Source organism: Canis lupus, chromosome 9, assembly GCF_003254725.2.
Source record: "Canis lupus dingo isolate Sandy chromosome 9, ASM325472v2, whole genome shotgun sequence".
NCBI classification, from domain to species: Eukaryota; Metazoa; Chordata; class Mammalia; order Carnivora; family Canidae; genus Canis; species Canis lupus.
In genome coordinates, this window is record NC_064251.1 from 17,882,233 (window position 1) to 17,887,099 (window position 4,867).

The window sequence follows — 4,867 nt, forward strand, 5'->3', positions numbered from 1 at the left end:
TGGAGGCCATGTTAAAACTCGTGGTCTTTTCCTAAGATGAGCCAAATGCTTTTTAAGCGAGGTGATAATATAATCAGGTTTGTATTTTTATTTATCCTTTCATTTAAAAATTATTTATTTATTTATTTATTAAGATTTGTATTTTTTTAAAGATTTTATTTATTTATTCATGAGACGCGCACACACACACACACACACAGGCAGACAGGCAGAGACACAGGCAGAGGGAGAAGCAGGCTCCATGCAGGGAGCCCAACGTGGGACTGTGGGACTGTGGGACTGTGGGACTGTGGGACTCAATCCTGGGTCTCCAGAATCACGCCCTGGGCTGAAGGCAGTGCTAAACCGCTGAGCCACCGGGGCTGCCCAAGGTTTGTATTTTTAAATGAGTGTGGGTGGGGTGAGGGGGGAAAGAGGATGTGGGGAGGGGAGGGGCTGGGAGGTACTGCAGGGGTCCAGGCAGGAGATGTGAGCCTCTGAGATGAGTGGGCCCTAGTTGGAGAGATGTGGGTGGAAGTGAGAGGTAGAATGGACAGGATGTAGGCATAGATCCAGTGTGGAGGGTGGAGAGAGGGGGACAGAGAGGGAGAGGGCCTTACTCCCAGGTTTCTGACTTACCCAGCTTGGAGGATAACGCAGCCATTTCCTGGGACAGGAAGGGCTAGGTTCGGGGAAGATCATGAATCCAGCCTGAGGACCATCCCAGGCAGGTGTCAGGTTGTCAGGCAGACACAGCGGCCTGAAGCTTCTAGGAGCAGCTAGGCCTGGTGCTACCCATGAGTGAGTCACCGATGCCCTGGGTGTGGATAGTATCACCCAGGGAGGGAGTACAGAGAGCGAGGGGTGGCTGGGCCCAAGGACACTGACCTTTCCAGCTGGGAGGAAGAGAATGAGAAGCTGTGGCTGGAGTGGGAGGACCACCAGGAGAACGTGGTGGTGCGCAAGCCAAGAGGAAGAGGATGTTTCCAAGGAGGGGGTGGTCAGATGGGGTGCTCCTGAGGGGACAACTAATATGTCCAGCAGTTATCGATGTGGGGTCATGGGTGAGTTTTGAGGGAAATTCAGGAGTCTGATGGTGTGTGTGGGTCAAGGAATAAGGAGAGGACAGAGCTCGCTGGATGCTGTAGTGGGTGCCCTGGGCACTTATTTTCCCTAACAGGTCCCATCTGAGGGGCTCTCTAGGACATGCCTTGGGCTGAAGAGAGTCTTTTTGCCCAAATTCAAGGGCTCTCCCCTAGCCCTCCAAGGAGGTCTCTGGATGATAAAGGCAGTTTAAAGGTCTGCCCCCTAGCCACAGTGTGGGACAACGCTGAGGCTAGCCCAGCTCTAGAGCTACCCGTGGGCTCAGTAGAGGCCTGAGATGGGCCTGCATTTGGGTCAGTTCCCCTCAGCTGGATCCTGCGCCCCCCACCCCCCCACTGCCACACCAGGTGTGGTCCTGAGAGCACTCCCTCCATGAACTTCCCACATGCTTCTCTCTACTTCCTGGGGAGTTCTGCCTGAGACAGCAGTTCAGTGAGGAGGAGAGAAAGGTGGCCATGGTGGCAGATACTTTCCAGAAATGGGAAAAGATTAGCAGAGATGTCTGCTCTGAGGTACCAGGGGCAGGGAAGCAAGGGAGGATGTGGTGGGGGAGCTGCGATCTTGGCTGGTGGGATGCTGAGGGTTTCCATTATTTCTGTGAGGTAGAGGTGAGGTCATCAGGAGGATAAGAGGGAGTGGGAGAGGGAGAGGGAGAGGCAGGCAGGGCCGGAGGTTTGAGGAGAATGAATCCCTGAAACAGTGGTTGCGGAAAACGGGAGAGAACAGAAACACGCGTGGCTGATGAGAATGTAAAATGGTGTGGCCACCATAGAAGACTCTAGTTCGGCAGTTCATCACGAATTTAAGCACAGAGTGACCGTCTGACCCAGCAATTCCACTAGCAGGAATGTACCCCAGGGGATTAAAACATATGTGGATGGGCTGAATGTTTGTGGTCTCCCAGATTCATATGTTGAAGCCCTAACTCCAATGTGGTGACCCTGGGAGGTAGGGCCCACAAGGATGGGATTCCTGTCCTTATAGAAGAGACAGTCAGGCGTCAGAGTCTTGGTTTCGGCTCAGGGTCCTGGGATGGTGGTCTGAGATGGGCTCCCTGCTCAGCGGGGAGTCTGCTGGAGAGTCTCCCTCTGCTCCTCCCCCCTCGCTCAATGCACGCTCTTTCTAAAATAAATAAGTCTTAAAAAAAAAAAAAAAAAAGAAGAGGAAGAGATGAGCTCTCTCTTTCAGCCAGAAGGCAGCCTGTCTGCAGGCCAGGAAGACAGCCTGCACCAGAGCCCCACCACGCTGGTGGCCTGATCTGGGACTTCCAGCCCCAGGACTGTGAGAAATGACTTCTGTTGTTTAGGGTGCCCAGTCTATGGCATTTTGTGTTGGAAGCTGGGACAGTGTGTCCACATAAAACCTCGTACATAAATAGTCACAGCAACATTATGCATAATAGTAAAAAAATAGGAATAAGCCAAATGTTCATCAATGAATGAATGAAGAGAGAAATGTGTGTCTCCATACGATGGGGTTTACTTGGCTGTAAAGAGAACGGTGAAGATGTGCTGGCCTACAGCCTTGTGAGGAAGAGCTGGAGGTAGAAGCACACTTATAGTGCGGGGAGGCCAGTGTGCTGAGAGCTGGGGGGGTGGTGGTGAGCTGAGAGCAGCGAGGAGGAGGAGGAGGAGGAGGAGGAGGAGGAGGAGGAGGAGGAGGAGTGGGGGGGAGGAGGAGGAAGAGGGGGAGCAGGAGGGTGGGGGAAGAGGGGGAGGAGAAGTCAGCAGGTGAAAGGGAGGAAGGCAGGGTGAATGGCAGCCCTGGGCATTGAGGCGGGGACAGCGTGGCTGGGAGCTATAGGCAGGGGCACAGCTGGTGTGCAGAGAGGTGGGAGACGGGCTGGAATGGCCTTGGAAGCTACAGTCAGATGGCTGCTGGGTGGAGGATGAAAAGGGAAAGAGAGGAGCCCATTCAGAGGCCACCGTGTCACCCAGGTGAGAGACTGAGGGGGATGGGAGGCAGATCAGGGAATAGTTAGGAAAGGATGGTGGCTGCCTGGCTATGGGGGAGGGGGAAGGAGACTCTGGTAAACCTCTGTGCCTGGGAACAGGGAGATAGGCTGGTTTCAGGGTATTGTGGGCAGGTTGCACTCAGGGTGTCTGGCAGCCATCCAGGCAGAGATGTCCTGTAAGCTGGAGGCCACTTGCACCTGGAACTCAGGAGAGTGGTCCTGGCTGGTAAGAGATTTAGGTGACCCATGCGTAGTCCTGATGCCTGGGTCCCCAGGATGGAATGGGTGAGGGCCCTTAGGGAGGGTGGAGGGGAAAGGGCAACAGGCTGAGGCCGCCACCCAGAGGGCATCACCATTTACAGGGTGGGCGAAGACCCATGATGCTACAGGCAAAGGAAGAGCGTGTCACGGCAGGACAAGAGTCACGTGTCCACTTGCGTGAGGTTTGGGAATGTCCGCCAGACTTCACGACCAGGCGGGCACTGGTGACCTTTGCTACGGTGGCTTTAGGGGCAGATGCCAGGCTGCAGGAGGGTCTGGAGCATCTGCTGAGAGGGGGCAGGCTTGGGGACAGGGCCCTCTGCGACAGCCCTTATCAGCTGCGGCATTTATTTTTAGGTCTATTCCCCAACCAGCTGGTGCTTCACGAGGGCAGATGCTATTTTTACATCTTTGTGTTTCCACACAAAAGCCAATTTGTTCCGAACATAGTCAGTGAGCACCAACGGCGCTCCTTGAGCACTGCGCTCGGTCTTGATCTATGGCTGAGCCCACACTTCCGGTGGCCCTGACTGCAAATGAAGCTCTGGGCATGCTCTGCCACCCATCTGCCCTGTGACTTCCGGTGAGTTATGACATCATCTCTTGCAGTGTTTCCTCATTGGCAGTGGCTGATTTCTGAAACTGGTGACAAATCATGATGATTCTGGGACTTCTTTGGCTGCTGCTGCATTGTTTGCTGACCGAGGCGTTGGCAGGGTCAGAAGCCTGGGGTGGGGCGAGGATCAGACGGGGGAGCTGACACTTCCCAAGACCTCCCTTCCCAAGGGTCCTCCTGCCAGCTGTCCTGCCACAGGTCCCCATTCACCGTGGCCCACAAGGCCCCGCACACCCTGTCCCCTGCCAGCCTCTCTGGCCTCACCTCACACCCACGCTCACTGCTTGTGTGGGTTCTTTTCAGATTTTGTTCTCTCCTCGAGCCTTCCTGCCGCAGAGCCTTTGAACATGCTGTTCCCTCTGACTAGATACCCTTCTCTTAGTTCCTCACCTTGAGGACTCCTCTTCATTCTTTAGTGCTGGGCTCAAATGGGGCTTCCGCAGAAGCATCTCAGGTTCCTGAGGAACAGTGACCTCCGAGTGGCATACCTTCAGAGCACCCTGTGCTTTTTCGTAGCGTTTGGAGGGTGTGAGGGCTCCTTGCCCTGCTGTGAGTCCCCGCTTTAGAAGGCTCTACTCTTGACCTTCTCTGTCTGCCTCTCCCCACAGGCTCCTTGGAGCCTGGGCCCTTCCCTTTGGACCATACCCGTAACATGCAAGACCCCAGAATTCCCTGCTCCAATGGCCCCAGGCCCCTTCCCTTAAGGATGGATCATGTGGGGTGGCCACGGGGCAGCAAGTGGCAGGGGGTGTGGCAGTTTGTGCTAGTGGACGGGACTGTCCACATATGTGCATGTGGACCTCCCTTGGGCCAGGATAGCTCTGAGGGTGGCCAGCCACAGGGGGCAGGCTGACAGCAGAGCCAGATCTTATGCCAACCTACCCACATATAGGATTCAGAAGAATCAAAGAAGTTTAGTCTTCTAGGTCATTATGAAAGTATATTTGTCAGAG